At 48.1% G+C, this 17857-nt stretch overlaps 1 long non-coding RNA gene across 4 annotated transcripts; it reads left to right on the top strand.

Moving 5' to 3' along the window:
• The first annotated feature begins 1036 nt into the window (after positions 1-1036).
• Positions 1037-14167, top strand: Gm46724. 4 transcript variants are annotated; one of them, XR_003955118.1, is made up of 3 exons: positions 1037-1335; positions 10884-11263; positions 13668-14167. It is a non-coding gene; the product is annotated as a predicted gene, 46724 (long non-coding RNA). The 4 variants fall into 4 exon arrangements; XR_001784449.2 differs by lacking the exon at positions 13668-14167 and adding an exon at positions 13410-13442 and having other exon boundaries at positions 1038-1335; XR_003955119.1 differs by lacking the exons at positions 1037-1335; positions 13668-14167 and adding exons at positions 8389-8419; positions 13410-13442 and having other exon boundaries at positions 11075-11263.
• Positions 14168-17857: the final 3690 nt, after the last annotated feature.

Here is a 17857-nt window from a genome sequence, read left to right on the forward strand (position 1 = left end):
CAGAACAGCCAGAATGCCAAGGTCTTACTAAATTGGCCAGACTGGCCTTGAGTGCTTGGTCTTCCTGTCTTAGCTTCCAGAGTAGCTAAGGTTTTGTTGCCACCATGGCCAGCATGGGATGTATATTTTAATAAGAAATTCAAAACCAAGACAGCTCTATCCTAGTGGAAGTCAGAAGGGTCGTTACTGCTGGGTAAGGTCCTATTGACTAAGAGGGGACACCAGGGAGCCTTTTAGGATACTAGACTATTCTGTCTTTTATCTCATGATGGTACAATTATATATTCAATGGGGCACAGATTATATATTCAGTGAGTGGTACTAGGAAAATGGCTGCCAGTGAAGTATTGTCACAGAAGTGTAGCGACCCGGGTCTGGACCCTCAATACCCAGAAGAAGGCCCCTGAGGCTCCCTGGCAGACTAGCTTTGCTGAATTGCTGAGCTCCAGGCTCAGTAAGGGACCCTGGTTCAAAAAGTACCGTGGAGAGCTGTAGGGGAAGACACCTGATGTCTGACTTCTATGTGAACGCATGGTTCTGCTCCCACACATAGACATATATATATGTATACACCACACACAGATCATACAGACATGCAGAAAGGTAAAAAGCAATTACTTTTTGTTGTTGTTTTGTTTTTTTCTTTTTTGTTTTTTTTTGGGGGGGAGGTGTTTGATGTTGTTGTTGTTGCTGATGATTTTTTTTTTTTTTTTTTTTTTTTTTTGCTGATGATGATTTACAAATTGTCATATCAGGCCCTTGGACTCATTTGAAATCAGAGTTAACTTGGTTGGCAGCACCACAAGCCATATAATGGGTCATTTGGGAAGATTTACAGGTCTCGTGAACCTCTGGCCCACTGATCACATCACGCCTCCCTGTCAGCACGATTAATCTTCTTCTCCCCTGGGCGGATGAGCTGTTTCTGACTCCCTAAGAGCCATGCTGCGACCTTGTAAAGAGCTGAAAATGACAGCCCTTCCCTCCCTGCTCCACCCCACCGCCCCTCCTCTCCTGCAGGCGGTTCCCCAGGGGCAGGGAACACATGAATCCCAGCAGAGGAAAGTTGCCAAACTCTAGACCTGCAAATTATATATAATTTACAGTACGAAGACCCTGCAGGATCTAAGGCAGTGGACACTAAGGGAGCCAGACCCAGGGGCACAGTTAGAACAGACCCCTCCCTTCATAGGAGCTCCCTTATCCAGATTCTGCCTTTTAAATACTGGCTCTGCTGAGAAAGAGGATCTGCCCGGCGCGTCCCAGCGAGAGCCTGTGGACCACATGAGGATAAGCAGACCATGAATGTAGCCCCACACAACGTGTATACTCTTGGTGAGTAGGTTTCTTTTGTTTTTGTTTTGGGGGCAGGTGTTGGTTTTTTTCAAGACAGGGTTTCCCTGGCTGTCCTGGAACTCACTCTGTAGACCAGGCTGACCTCAAACTCATAGATATATCTCCCTCTGCCTCTCGAGTGCTGGGATTAAATTTATGCACCACAACTGCCTGGCTTTTTTTTTCCTGTGTGCGTTCATGCCTGCATGCATGCATGCCTGTCTGTCTGTCTGTCTGTCTGTCTATCTGCCTGCGTTGCATGTCTTCTGGGTGGACGTGAACACCATCTATCCACTCCAGAAAGTACACTGATGACACCAAATGATTCTGCCCGAGTCTAGCTTGGCATATGGTGGTTTGAATAGGAAAGGCCCACATAGACTCATGTGTTTGAAGGCTTGGACCATAGGGAGTGGCATTGTTAAAAGCTGTGGCCTTGTTGGGATAGGCGTGGTTTTGTTGGAGGAAGTGTGTCATTGTGGGGGTGGGCTTTGAGGTCTTCTATGCTCAAGCTATGCCCAGTGCGGCACACAGTCTCCTGCTGCTGCTGCTGCCTGCAGATCAAGATGTAGAACTCACAGCTCCTTCTCCAGCACCATGTCTGCCTGCACATTGCCATGCTTCCTGCCGTGATAATAATGAACTAAACCTCTGAAACTGTAAGCCAGCCGCTACTAAATGGTTTCCTTTATAAGAGTTGCTTTGGTCGTGGTGTCTCTTCACAGTAAATGAGAATCCTAACTAAGATACTTGGTGACTTGATGAGTCTATTGGGCCTCTTTCCAGACATGGGGGTGGGGGTTACTTACAGGCACATAAGTGACTGGGACAGCTGCTTCACTGGGGACCCCTGCTATGGTGCGATGATGAATCACAAAAGCTGCATTTCCACTGAGGCGGCTACTCTCTCCAACAGTTATTTACTGCTTACATAAACCCAAGAAGGGGCACTTGAGCCTTGTAACATTCTTGTGAGTCTTGTGAACTTCCCAGATCATTCCACAGTGAAAGTTTGGAAACTAGAGGAAACAGGGCAGGGAGGTTGGTATGAATATTTAAGACTATTCTCAACAACACACAATCAGCACTATTACTGTCTACCCGTACAGTACAATAGGTCTCCAGAGCTTCCTCACCTCACAAAACCCAAGTCTGCGCCCTTTCCCCAGCCTCTGCCCCCATGTCCACCTCACACCCCCTGCCTCTCAGCCCCTAGCCATGTGACCCTGTATCTCTGATTTGAGCTTTTGGTTTCTACACACAAGAGATGCCCTGCGGAGTTTTGCTGGCTTATTTCACCTCACGTAACATCCTCCAGGTTCCTGCATGCTGCACACAAGAGAGCTGCGATCTTTGCTGCAGATGAGCACGGCATTCCACCCCACCCTCTAACATGCACACACCACCCATTCGTTGGTAGGATCATTCTCGTGTCTTGGTTGTTGGTTTTTTTTTTTTAAGATTTATTTATTTATTGTATGTAAGTACGCTGTAGCTGTCTTCAGATACTCCAGAAGAGGGCGCCAGATCTCATTACGGATGGTTGTGAGCCACCATGTGGTTGCTGGGATTTGAATTCAAGACCTTCGGAAGAGCAGTCAATGCTCTTAACCGCTGAGCCATCTCTCCAGTGTCCCCACCCCCACCCCCCACCCCCGTGTCTTGGTCTTTGTGAAGAATGCAATGATGAGCACAGGAGAGCAGCCGCCCCTCAGCACATTGACGTCATTTCTGCCCCTCGGCATGTTGACGTCATTTCCTTTGGATAAAGCCAGACATGTGTCTGTACTTCTGTTTGTAACGTTTTTGAGAACTTCCATGTTACTTGTCATACATACTATTATATCTCCAGTGATACCTCATGTCAGAGCCCCCTCCCACATGCCCGTCCTCAGATGTACTTGATTTTTTTTTGAAGTTTTAATAACAGCCCCTCTAATAAGTGTGAGTTGATTTCTCACTGTGGTTTCAACTCACACTTTCCTGCTGATTAGTAACTGTGAACAATTTTTTTTTGGTGGGGGGATTTTTCAAGACAGGGTTTCTCTGTGTAGCCCTGGCTGTCCTGGAACTCACTCTGTAGACCAGGCTGGCCTCAAACTCAGAAATCCGCCTGCCCCTGCCTCCGCCTCCCGAGTGCTGGGATTAAAGGCATGAGCCACCACACCTGGCAACTGTGAACAATTTTTAAACAAAATATTGTTTGGGTTTTTAAAAGATTGTACTTATTTTGGGCTGGCAAGATGGCTCAGTGGGTAAGAGCACTGACTGCTCTTCCGAAGGTCTTGAGTTCAAATCTCAGCAACCACATGATGGCTCACAACCACCCCTAATGTGATCTGACACCCTCTTCTGGTGCAACTGTATTTATGTATAATAAATAAATCTTTGGGCCGCAGCCAGCAGGGACTGAGTGAGCAGAGTTGACTGGAGCAAACAGGACCGACCGGAGTTTTTCCCTCATTCTTTGTCAATCTTTTTTTTTAACTAGTTATTACTTTAAAATTATGATCAAACATTTGGAGCAGACTGACTTTCTCACATTTGGTGAAAAATCAGGAGACACGAGAGAATTAGAGCTGGACCTCGCATACAAGTCTCCCTGCAGTGTTTGACACAGCTCCTGTAATCCCAGGGATTCTGATGCTGGCACTCGCTTCTGGCCTCGGAGGGCACCGGGTAGTCAGTTAGCACACAGACATGCCTGCAAGCAAGACACTCATACGTACAAAAGAATAAAGATAAGTTAAAAACAAATAAAAGTAGAGAGAGATCAAAGAGAGACACCTGGGGTAGACCCCTGCTTCTCACACTCCTGCACACGTATACATGTGCACAGGTATGTGCATCCATATGCACACTCCCACAGTAACAAGTACAAATGACACACACACCACACACAAACACACACACTTAGTGACAGCTGTGCAGAGCTGTCAGCAGACAGACTTTTCTCCATCCAAGTCAACCATGCTTTGGCTTGACGTCCCCAGTTCCCACAGGCCTGTCCTCTTCCTTCTCGTGTGCGGAGGTGATGTAACTCATCCAGCGTCAAGGTGGCTACCACAGTCCAGGGTCACGGCTCAGGGTTCCCTTGACAGACAGGCGGACAGACAGACAGCAGAACTGGGTGGGGGGGGGGGCGGCTCTCAGGGTGGTGCCTGTGACTTTCATTGTGCTGTGACTCAGTTTCTTGGATGACTCCACCACAGGAGGCTAGAGAAAGACGTCACTGAATCATCCCACACCCACTTGTGATTGAAGGTGGGGCAGAACCAACCCTCGCTACCCTACTCAAGACAGACCCTGTGCCCTGAACTCCCTGACCGCTCTTGCCTGTTGCAAAGCTCCCCTGGACTTTAATTTTTTATATCCCTATTTTTAACAATGATTCTTAACCTCCCTTTAGCCCACCACCCACCCGAGGGAGTGGGAAAGAAAGAATACGGGGGAAGTGGAACTGTTTAGGAAGGTTCTTTGGAGTAACTCCAGTCGGAGTTGTCTGGAAATCGGCAGTTCAGTTCACAGGTTAGCAGACAGCGGCAGCTCAGTCCACTTGAAAACACTTCAGGGATACACCAGCAATCCAGTTCGGTAGAGTCAGGTGAGCACTCCCCTCCCCCATCCACTTTTCAGATTAGCAAACTGAAGTTAAAAGGGCCTGAAGAATTTCTCTAGGCTCCTGGAGCCCAAGCAAGACCTGATCTTCCACATGGCTGGCTGTAAAATGTGGACCAAAAGCAACTGCTTTCAAGGAGCGACTATTAAGGTCAGATGAGTAGGAACCTATGAATCCTCAGGACTGGTGTTGGCACATCATAACCCCCTGCATCATCTTAGCTCAGAACAACAGTGTGGTCTAAGCTGGGGCGTGGAGGATGGGCTTTAGAGACAGAGCGGGTGCTTGTGTATTGTACCGTTAGCCCCCAGATGGTGGCGCTATTTCAAGAAACTATAACTCCAGTCATGTCAGAGGTTGGGACCTAACTAGTCTGGGCAACATGAAACCCTGTTTCAAATACCCTTACACACACACACACACACAGAGAGAGAGAGAGAGAGAGAGAGAGAGAGAGAGAGAGAGAGAGAGAGAGAGAGAGAGAGAGAGAGAGAGAGAGAGAGAGAGAGAGAGAGAGAGAGAGAGAGAGAGAGAGAGAGAGAGAGCAGAAAACAAATCCAGGCTTCTCTGCCATGTCCCCTGTAACTCACTGCAAGAATAAAGATGGATGCCTTATGTGTCAGTGTTTACAAGCGCTTACAAGCTGCTCTGGGAAACAGTGTTGCAATGGTATTAGAGGTCTGATCCTCCCTCTGGGGAGATGGCAAGGTTTACAGCTTGCCTGCCCTAAGGTTTTTCTTTTAAACTCAAATAAAACAGTCCTTGAGCTTTCTTCTGAAACCATTCTTTTGTTTCTTGGGGTTTTGCTTTGTTTTGTCATCGAGACAGGATTTAGTTCAGTTGGAACCCCTGCTCACCCCTGCTCACCCCTGCTCACCCCTGCTCACCCCTGCTCACCACTGCTCACCCCTGCTCACCCCTGCTCACCCCTGCTCACCACTGCTCACCCCTGCTCATCCCTGCTCACCCCTGCTCACCCCCTGCTCACCCCTGCTCACCACTGCTCACCCCTGCTCACCCCCGCTCATCCCCTGCTCACTACTGCTCATCCCTGCTCACCCCTGCTCACCCCTGCTCATCCCTGCTCACCCCTGCTCATCCCTGCTCACCCCTGCTCACCCCTGCTCATCCCTGCTCACCCCTGCTCATCCCCTGCTCATCCCCTGCTCACCCCCTGCTCACCCCTGCTCATCCCTGCTCACCCCTGCTCACCCCCGCTCATCCCCTGCTCAAGCTAAGAAACCCCATTTGCTCTTCTGTCCCCAACTCTGCTCACAAGAAGAAAACTCTGGGCTGACATGCCATCTCTCCCTGTCTCTAAGTTTCCAGCTACCCACCCACAAGTGCCTGCCTCAGTGGCTCAGCTTTTTAAATGTAGATAGGCATAATCCCAGCTCCTGGTTCATATGCCATCACCCTGTGCTGTGTCCCAAACCCATGAAACCTTACCCAGGGTGCATGACTTTCCTGATCTCCGCCTTGGAGAACACTGAACTTGCCCGAGAGCTGCCTCTCAGGAAACCTGCCTTTATACTTCTGACCAGGCTTCAGTTGGTTCACTTCGATGGTGGAGAAACCAATCAGATTTCTCTGTGTGACCCTGGCTGTCCTGGAACTTGCTCTATAGACCAGACTAGCTTCGAACTCACAAAGATCCTCCTGCCTCTGCTGGGATTAAAGGCATGGGCCACCACCAACTGGCCTTTTGTTGTTGTTGTTGTTGTTGTTGTCGTCTGAATCAATCCTTAAATGGCCCCCAGCTGACAGAAACTGTTAGCTGGAGCTTCTTTGGTCCAGAGTCTGAATTGGAGCAGGCTGCGGGTAGGATGGTTTAGATCAGTTGTTTTCAACCTGTAGGGTCGCACGTCCGATATCCTACATTTCAGACTTTTACATTACAATTCATAATAGTAGCAGAATTACACTTATGAAGTAGGAACGAAATAATTTTATGGTTGGGGGGTCACCACAACATGAGGAACTGTATTAAAGGGTCACAGCGTTAGGAAGGTTGAGAACCACTGGCTTAGACAGATGTACTGGCTGGTTTTGTGTGTCAACTTGACACAAGCTGGAGTTATCACAGAGAAAGGAGCCTCCCTTGAGGAAAGGCCTCCATGAGATCCAACTGTAAGGCATTTTCTCAATTAGTGATCAAGGGTGGGAGGGCCCATTTTGGGTGATACCATCCCTGGGCTAGTTGTCCTGGGTTCTATAAGAAAGCAAACTGAGCAAGCCAGTAAGAAACATCCCTCCATGGCCTCTGCATCAGCTCCTGCTTCCTGACCTGCCTGAGTTCCATCCTTTGGTGATGAACAGCACCATGGAGATGTAAGCTGAATAAACCCCTTCCTTCCCAACTTGCTTCTTGGTCATGATGTTTGTGCAGAAATAGAAACCCTGACTAAGACAGCAGACAAGTCATAGATCGAATGAGAGCTAGAATTTGAAGCTGAGTTTGTCTAACTTTGGAACGTATCCTGGTCGGGAGCAGATGAATCGGTACAGCCTGGACTTCAGTGATGGGCCCTGGGTCAGTTCCCTGGCCCTTCAGCGGTGTAATCTTGGGCCTCCAGACACTTGCTCATCTCTGAATGGAGATAAAAGGAAGGTCTTTGGGGCTGGCAACATGGCTCAGCATTCCAGAGCACACACTGCTCTAGCAGAGGACCCAAGTTTGGTTTGCAGTCCCCACACTGAACAATTCACAACTACCTGTAACTTCAACTTCAGGAGATCTGATACTTCCCTCTGGCCTTTGATGACACCCACATACACTTAAAAACGAAATAAAATAAATCTTAAAAGGACCTGTGTTGGCTGGTCATCCCAGAGGAAGAACTTCAGTTAAGAAAATACCTCCATGTTGGGCAGTGGTGGCGCACGCCTTTAATCCCAGCATTCGGGAGGCAGAGGCAGGCGGATTTCTGAGTTCGAGGCCAGCCTGGTCTACAGAGTGAGTTCCAGGACAGCCAGGACTATACAGAGAAACCCTGTCTTGAAAAACCAAAAAAAACCAAAAAACAAAAAAGCAAAAAAAAAACAAAACAAAACAAAACAAAAAACCCACAAACAAACAAAACAAAACAAAACAAAATACCTCCATAAGATTGGGCTGAGGGTCCTGAGTGCTATAGGAGAGCAAGCTGAGCAAGCCATGAGGTCTAAGCCATAAGATACAAGCCACGAGGTACAAGCCATGATGTGTGTGATGGTTTGTATATCCTTGGACCAGAGAGTGGCACCATCTGAAGGTGTGGCCTTGTTGGAATAGGTGTGACCTGGTTGGAATGGGTGTGTCACTGTGGGTGTGGGCATAAGATACTCACCCTAGTTTCCTGGAAGTCAGTCTTCCACTAGCAGCCTTTGGATGAAGTCATAGAACTCTCAGTTCCTCCTGCACCATGCCTGCCTAGATGCTGCCATGTTCCCACCTTGATGATAATGGACTGAACCTCTGAACCTGTAAGCCAGCCCAATTAAATGTTGTTTTTTATAAAACTTGCCTTGGTCATGGTGTCTGTTCACAGCAGTAAAACCCTAACTAAGACAAGGTGTAAGCCATGAGGTACAAGCCATGGGGTGCAAGCCATGAGGTGCAAGCCAGTAAGTAGCACAGCTTTATGGGCTCTGTATCACTTCCTGCCTCCAGGTTTCCCACAGTGATGGACCAACTGGATTGTTACCATAACGTGTATGTGTATATCAAAACCAACCCCTCTCTCCCCAAGTTGCTTTGGTCATGGTGCTTTATCACAGTAGAAACCCTAAGTACCACAGGACCATTTTAAAAATGCAAACTTCTTCTCAAAACAGGCTGAGAACCCCTCAGATCTAAAGCTAGTTCATCATTCTTTGCTAAGGAGTAGTAACATTTATTTAACTGTACCCATTCCTTCACAGATAGATTGGCTTGAAATTTGCTTCCAGCTTTGTTACAAGCATTGCTACCCAACAGTATCTTTGATATTTCCAACCTGCCTGCATCCTTCCATGCCTCTGTGTGTGTGTGTGTGTGTGTGTGTGTGTGTGTGTGTGTGTGTGTGTGTGTCCCTGCATCCTGCCATGCCTGTGTGTGTACCTGCATCCTTCCATGCCTATGTGTGTATACCTGCATCCTTCCATGCCTCTATGTGTGTGTGCCTGCATCCTGCCATGCCTCTGTGTGTGTGTGTGTGTGTGTGTGTGTGTGTGTGTGTGTGTGTGTATGCCTGCATCCTGCCATGCCTGTGTGTATACCTACATCTCTATGTTGTGGAAATATTAACTATGAACGGCAAGTTCCCTCACTACACCCAGCTACTCTCAATCCCGGCAGTCTCACCATCGAGTTCTTATCTCGTGGAGACTATCTGACTCAGAGCTCCACAATCTCTCCACCCAGCTTGCTAAATACCCACTGGCAGTTGCTACCACGACAGCCCATACTTCAAAACCCCCACGGCCTTTGTGGTGCACATCTGGCAACCCTGCACTGTGCCAACATACCTTTCTCTCTTGAACCCAGTCGAACTGCTGCGTGAAGGAAAACTCCACACAAAGTTAGTTCAGAAACAATGGTAACTCAATCGCTGGGTGCAACAACTAGAATCCTAACCTTTTAAGCCATATTAAATTTAAATCTTCCAGTGGCAAATCCCGGCAGATTCACCATATAAGCCAGGAGACACCAGGAGCTACATCTTTCCCTCTGGCTATCCTGGTCCAAAAAGACCCTAACTCTCTCCTGCTTCTTCTCTTCTTCTGTCCCGTCTACTCGCCCAGTGATTGGCTCCTTTATTCATTAGGAGAAGGTTCACAAGAAGTCACCTGAGTATGTGACTCATTTCTTGTTCCAGACAACCCCTCCTGGGAAATCAGAATTAACATCCAAATACAGGCATCACCGGGGCCATCCACATCTGTCCATAACTGTGTGTGTACCTACATCCTTCATGCCTGTGTACCTGCATCCTTCATGCCTGTGTACCTGCATCCTTCATGCCTGTGTACCTGCATCCTTCATGCCTGTGTACCTGCATCCTTCATGCCTGTGTGTATACTTACATCTGTCCATCTCTCTCTCTCTCTCTCTCTCCCTCTCTCTCTCTCTCTCGTGTGTGTGTGTGTGTGTGTGCGTGCGTGTGTGTGTGTGTACTTGCATCCTGCCATGCCTGTGTGTGTACCTGAATCTGTCCATCCTTGTGTTTGTACCTCTGTGCACCCTTGTCTTTGGCACCTCCACTCTTTCGTACTTACATTTCATTCTGTAATACAGATTACAGAATTTTCTAGGTGAAAGTACATGGGTAGCTTTCATTTAATCAATAATATTGCTTTGGATAGAATGAGTTCATGTCCAGTCTGTACAACTTGGAGTCTCAAATGAAAAAAATAAAAGTAAAAAATATAGCTCAGTATGTGTCTCAGTAGTACAGCACTATTTGCCTGTTATGCCAGAGGCAAGTAGGTTCATTCTCTAATGCAGGAAACAAATTGCTTTGACAATTGTAGTGACCCAGTACCACAAGCAATGGGCACAATCCCTTCCTCTGCTCCCCACCTGACTGTCTCAGCCCAAGTCTCTCCCTGTCACCGCTCAACTGTCGGGATTTCTTTTGCTCCACCTGGATAGAAATTGTGGTCTACAGATGCTGCTCCCAGGCGGCTTCCCATCCGTCTTGCAAAGACAGGCATGAGCAACGGCAAAGAGCGCCCTCTAGTGTTAGACTTGCTATGCAGGCTTCTGAATCAGGCCCTTTGGCCCTTCCCAGCAGCCAGGGTAACAACTTCTCAACCTGGATTGCTGGATCAGGGTGTGGTTCCCAGTGCCTACCAGCACAGTCAGGCAGGTTCAGGTCTGTGGGTGCAGCTAGTGGGTGACCCTGAGTCCTCCACAGTTACAACTTCAGCTGACAAGTGCCTGTACCATGTCCTCCTGTTATTTCAGCATTTGTACAGCCATTGGCGGCATTGTGCTGAGAAGCCAGGATCTTGGGCTCAGTAACCAGATGCCAGCCCCAAGCAGTGTCACTGGAACCCCAACACCAGGGATTGGAAGTTAGGCAAGAGGTGTCAGGATGGCTTCCAAGGTCACCAGGATGTCTCTATCTATGAAGCTGCTGCCTTGGCTTTCTTCAGCAGACAGTCACTGCTTCCGCTATCAAGCTGCTGGGACACTGCTGCTATTATAACGATGATGTCTGCAGCCTTCTGCAGCCTCTGCAGCCTCTGCCTTCATGTCACCAGCAGGCCTGTAATACTGAAAGCAGGCAATTCCAGAGTTTACTGCTCCAGTGTTACAAGACCAGGAAAGCAGCTCCTCACCAGGTAAGCCAGTGAGCCAATCACTCTGAACCAATCACAGGACTTGTTTAGGCCAATCACAGGCTTTAAAGTCTGTGATTTTGTACAGTCATGACCTGGCCTCTTATGCAGTCCCTCCACCAGGGGAAGTGCATCTCCTCTGGCCAAGATAGAAGGGGTTGCAGGGTTATCTAGCACACCACTACCACCACTTCCTCCTCCTCTTCTTCCACCATCTCTTCTTCCTCCTCTTCTTCCTCTTCCTCCTTCTCTTTTCCTCTTCCTCCTCTTCTTCCCTCCTCCTTTTCCTCTCTCCTCCTCTTCCTTTACCATCTCTATTTCCTCCTCCTCCTCCTTTTCCTACCTCCTCCTCCTACAGAGTCTCATGTAGCCCAAACTTGACTCGAGCTTGTTATTTGGCTAAGGATGACCTTGTACTTCTAATCCTCACGTCTCTACCTGCCAAGTGCTGGGATTACAGATATGCACGACCGTGCCCAGTTTCATTCAGTGCTGGGAATGAAACCCAGGGGTCCATGCATGCTGGGTCTACACTCTGCCAAATGAGCTGCATTCCCAGTCCTAAAGTGTGTGTTTAATTTTTTTTTACATTGAAAATTTTTATCTTATATGTATGAGTGTTCTATCTGCATATGTGCCTGTGTACGTGTGTGCCTGATGCCCTTGGAAATCAGCAGAGGGAAGGGGATCCCCTGAGACTGGAGTAACAGATGGTTGTGGACTCCCATGTGAGTGCTGGGAATTGAACTCATGGCTTCTGGAAGAGCAGCCAGTGCTCTTAACCACTGAGTCATCTCTCCAGTCCAAAGCAAATCTTAAACTTAGGTAGTGACTTCATAAAGAATCCTATAACTGAATAGAGAAGTCACCAAAAAATTGGCAATGGTAAAAGGTTTCTGATTGGGCAATAATCAAAACTTAATTCAAATTCAAATGTGTCTCTGGCATAGTTCACCTGTGTTGTGAGACTCTGATGCAGCCTTGGGTGTGAACACATGACATACCAACACACGTCAGCACATGCCACCACATGCTATCAGGTCACACAACTTCAGTGCTGCCTGAAAACTTCAGCTCAGACTCGAAACTGCTGTATATGATGATCTGCAGCATCTTTACTGTACATACAAAATCTCCTGCTCTTAGAGAAACAGCCCTGACCACCCTTCCTCCACTTACACCACTTTATACTACATTTTTATGCAAAGCGGTGCTCTCCACATTGACAGTTATAAAAGCCAAATGTGAATTGACTCTGAAAAATGTTGAAAATGCTCTGTGTCTTGTAGCATTGAAAATTTAGCCATGATTTAATTCTTTATATAAAAATAAACACATCCATTACATTGACATAAAAATATGTTTTCATTTTCATGATTGGAAAAAGTATATGTATGCAAAGAACTTTTTAAAAATAATGGTTATGAGCCTGGAGAGATGGCTCAGAGGTTAAGTACATGACTGCTCTTCTGAAGGTCCTGAGTTCAAATCCCAGCAACCACATGGTGGCTCACAACCACCTGTAATGAGACCTGATGCCCTCTTCTGGTATGTCGGAAGACAGCTACAGTGTACTCAGATATAATAATAAATAAATCTTTGGACCTGAGCAAGAGGACTTGACCGGAGTGAGCGGGATTGACTGGAGTGAGCAGAGGTCCTAAAATTCCACATGAAGGCTCACAACCATTTGTGCAGCTACAGTGTAACCATATACATAAAATAAATAAATAAATCTTTAAAAAAAAAAAAAAAGGATAACAAATGGGACAACTATGGGATCTTTTTACCTAGACTTATACATCAAGCCTTGTTAGAGCAAAAAATCCACTACAAAATGTTCCGAGCAGCCCTGGCTCTCGGGAGCCAAGGCACTCAGCTGCTGTCTTTTGTATAGTTGTCTCAGGGCGTCTGTGGAGTATTCCAAAAGGCTGGTGCTGGCATAAGGGCAGTCAGGCCTGGCTGTTTGCTCTAGGCAGCCAAGACAACAAGATTCAATAGCTGCTAATTGGGGAGTCAAGTTGCCCAGTCCTAGTGTCTTTGCTGATTTAGAGAGCATTGGATTTCAGAAGGGGTGTGCCCAACAAAACCTGCCATTAACACTAACCATGATTTTTTTTTAAACTTAAGATTTTTTTTTTAATTTTAGCTGGATATGATGACGCACACCTTTAATCCCAGCATCAGAGAAGCAGAAGCAGAAAGATCGTTGTGAGTTTGAGGCCAGTCTGATCTATAGAGTGAGTTTCAGAACTGAGAGAAACATGGTCTCAAACTTGCACCCCTCAAAACAGAACTCTGACTCAACAGAGCCCTCCACTCTGCTCTCTCCACAGCTTCCCTGTTCCAGAATCAAGCAGTGCTCATTTAACTAACTCGACTTGTTCTGAGTACTTCTCTTTCTCAGGCTCTGTTGTAGGCCCCCAGGGAACCATGATGACGAGTGAGCATAGGTTCTCGATTGTATTGGCCTTGGGGAGAATTGGACCGCACAGTGACTGTCACACAAATGGATTCAAGGGTTACAGAAAAAAAAAAAAAAAAAGACACACAGTACTAGGAGGAATGGGTGCTGGTTAGAGTCTGAAAATGAATTATGCCTAATATAAAGGTAAGCTGTGAATTAATCTGGTGGCTGTACTGATTTACCTTGTAATCCCCAATAACTCTACAGAGAAACCAAGATGTATTTAAGACTGCACCTCAATAGCTGAGCAGTTAAATGAATGATGTGTCTTAAACCGCTATGCTAATCTGGCTAACTAACTCCCAGCCCCATCCCATGATGCTTGTGTATCGATCTGGCTCTCCAGACCCCTTCTTCATTGCTCCAATTCCTCCATCCTGCCTGTGATCTGACTCTCCTCTCCTTCTCTCTTCTGCCCAACCACTGGGTTATCAGCATTTATTGACAAGGCAGAGAATAAAAGGTAAGAACTGTTTATACAAACTTGAGACAGGAGATTCTTGGTATAAGCATTACAATGCTGTGTCCAGATTAAAACAGGATGGGGGGGGGGTGCAGAGAAGTCAGCATTTGAGTAGCACAAGGGTAAGCTCGCAGCACACAAAACATTATGCCTACAAGGTGCAGGGCCAGTACTTGCTGTTCTTATTACTAAAATTAGTGGCCAGTTAATTATATCAGTTAATATGGTTATTCCAATGAAAGTGGCCCTCAAAGGCACGTAGCCTTGAATTCTTAGTCCCCAGTTAGTGAATTGTTTGGGAAAGATCAGGAGGTGCAGCCATGTTAGAGAAGGTGTGCCACTGGGAATGAGTTATGAGATTTCAAAAGCTCATGCCAGGCCCAGGCTCAGTCGGGCTCTGTCTCAGGCAGGCTCTGTCTGCCTCTGTCTGTCTGTCTGTCTCTGTCTATCTATCTATCTCTGTCTCTCTCTATTTCTGTGTGTGTGTCTCTTTGCCTGTCTGTCTGCCTGTCTCTGTCTCTGTGTGTCTCTGTCTCTCTCTCTCTCTGTCTGTCTGTCTCTGTGTGTCTGTGTGTCTGTCTCTGTGTGTATGTGTCTGTCTGTCTCTCTGTCTCTGTCTGTCTGTCTGTTTGTCTATCTTCTCTTCAGCTGCTGCTCGAGGGTCAGAAAGTAAAGCTCTCAGCTTCTGCTCCAGTGCCACACCTGCCTGCTTCCTGCCGTGATCCCCCCAAACTCCGGAACCTTCTAAACCTATACAAACCCTCGGCTAGATGCTTTCTTTTGTAAGCCTTGGCCATGCTGTCTCCTCACAGCAGCAGAACAGTAACTAAGACAGTTAGCCACGCATTCAGCTGCACTGCTGTCCCATTAGGCACAGTAATGGGACTCAGATATACTGGGGTTGGCTTTCCCCATCTCAGTGACATCCGGACCAGGCATAGCAGAGCTCCCACAGACATCAGGGACCCAAACTCTTCCATGTCTCCTAGGCAGATTTCCATCCACGGGTTTGTTGTTCTAATCATCCCAAGAAGGTTGCTGTAGCTCCACACACTGCTTTGAGTTAAAAGGCAGAGCAGGACCTTATAACAGAAAGGCAAACACAGTCAGCATTTTCTCCTATATCCGATTAGCTCAGAGAGGCTGCAAAGTGGCCAGGCAGCAAAGGGAGAAGGGGCTGATACAGTTAGGGTTTCCATTGCTGTGAAGACACACCACGGCCAAGGCAACTCATAAAGAAAAACATTTAATTGGGGCTGGCTTACGTTTTCAGAGGTTCAGTCCATTATTGGACAGCTAGGAGGGGGGCCTCATTGCCCACCCCCACAATGATACACTTCCTCCAATAAGGCCACACCCACCCCAACAAGGCCACACCTCCTCCAACAAGGCCACACCTCCTAATAGTGCCACTTCCTGGGCTGAGCATATTCAAACTACCACAAGGGCCGAGACTGTCTGCTGTGTAAGTACTGAGTGCAAAGCACTTTATGGCTTACAAGAAAGCTACTGTGGCCGCGGTCATGAAAAATCCAGGTGAGGTCCCGAGAGGGTAATAACACACAATGACACATCAAGGCAGACAGAACTAGCCAAGCCCAGAGCACTCCAAGCACTGTCTGTTTCAGATGTCATCGACCAGCTTTGCATTCACCCTGCCCCCCAACCCCCTTGTCACTCTGCAACCTAAACTGCAGGTGGGGCTGAAGGACAGTGGCCTGGGGACAGGACGTTGTAGTTCCTCAGACTCAAGGACAGCTCTTTTCTCAGTCCCAGTGCAGTAAGGAAGCACACCCTATCAGGGGCTTGCAGGCAACAGAGCTTCTCTTCCCAAAGAGGGGAAGTGACCAGAAAGGGATAGTGACAGGTCTACGAGGAAGAGAGGGTATGTGTGGTGGGAAGGAAGAACTGAGGAGCCAGGAACAGATGGGAGGGTGGGTGAAAGTCAGGTCACTGGGTAGCAGGAGAGGGGACAGCTAAACAGGTTCCCTGTGGGTGGAAGTCAGGTCACTGGGTAGCGGGAGAGGGGACAGCTAAACAGGTTCCCTGCCCTGGTGGGTGGTGACAACCCTACCTCTAGGCTAATGAGTGTGACACCAAGGAGACAAGGGGAAAGTCCTTCACCTACTTAGAATAGTGGCTCTTTGCTCTGCCCCTCCCCCATACCACCAGCAAGGCCCGGCCCAGCCCCTGGCACGTGGTGAGTGCATTGCTGACTGAATGATCTGAGACTGTAACAAGCTTACAACCACAACCACTTTTTCTTTTTTTGGGGGGTGTTGTTGAGGGAAGGTTTTTTGTTTTTTTGTTTTTTTGTTTTCTTTTTGTTTTTGTTTTGGGTTTCTCTGTGTAACCCTGGCTGTCCTGGAACTCAGTTTATAAACCTACCTCTGCCTCCCGGACAAGTGGTGAGATTAAAGCTGTGCACCACCACATCTGGCAAATCAACCACCTCTACAAATACACAGGCCACGAGGACACCCTGGGCATTTCTTTTCTCCTGAAGGAGAAACAAGGAAAGAATAGCAATGCATGGTGCTCTGACAACCTCACTCAGAGGATCTCGGGGGGCGGGGGTTGGGGGGGCAGGGGGCGGGGCAAGCACATCCTCCAGACCCATCCCTAGTGAGAGCCTTCCTCAGCTTCACGAAGTCCAGCCTTTATGCGCCCCACCTCACCCAGGGAAATCTGTCTAAAATACTATGTGACTCTACCACTCAGCTGTAGTCATGGGGAACATCCCAGCATCAGCTCACAGCTTTAGGCCTTCTGCCAGCTCAGTACCCCAGTAGTTCCCCTCTGTCTAGTCTCCCCACATCCCCTGAGGGAGACTGTACCATCCCGCCCACACCTATCTCCTTGATTTCCTCTGACCCCGCATGCTGTCTGCACTCCAGTTTGTACTTGCCCTTGAGCTCCTCTTCCATGGCCTTGTGTACCTCAGCAAATGTCCTCTCAGCCCAACGCTTCCTGCTCTGTTTTCAGGGTGTCTATTTGAATCCCTATACTCCCCGAAACCCTGGTGGTACCTAGGAGATGGTTGTGTCCTGGGCAAGACTATAGAAGCACCCAAACAGACTTTCAGGCCACACCCACACAAGGCCACACCCACAAGTGGGCGGGATGCCTGGCCTGCACTGGAGTGATAGGAGCCTGCCTGTGACCTTCACAACACTGAGCATCTCTGGCTGAGCCTGTTGTACAGGCCACACACTCCTTGAACCACTGCAGAAGTCATTGACCAACCAGGCAGCACCACGTTCCTCTAATCATTGAAGAGCTAGGAGCCCTGGCCTCCTTAGAGCCAGGCAGGCTTGGTGGCTCCAGGGCACAAGTCCTTTCCCAACTGTTTTAAGGCCTGGGAATGTCGTGGGTCTTCTCTGGACTCCCATGACATCAAGCCCAAGGACCACGGCGGCCCTTGCTTAGAGAAGTGAGTGATGACGTCCAGACTACAAATACAGGACAGAGGAGAGCAGAGGGGAGCAGAGCTCCCAAGCAGACACTGTAAACAAGGGTCCTGTCTAGCTCATCACCCCTGTCCTCTGTCCTGCTCACCATACTCTTCAACACCCTCATTCCAAGCACGCCCCAGCTCCCAGGTTGGCTAAGGAGGCACGGGGCCTCCTCACACCAGGGGTGAGGCACACAAGACATGGGAGGCACA

This window comes from Mus musculus, chromosome 4, assembly GCF_000001635.26.
Source record: "Mus musculus strain C57BL/6J chromosome 4, GRCm38.p6 C57BL/6J".
In the NCBI taxonomy this organism is placed as follows: domain Eukaryota; kingdom Metazoa; phylum Chordata; class Mammalia; order Rodentia; family Muridae; genus Mus; species Mus musculus.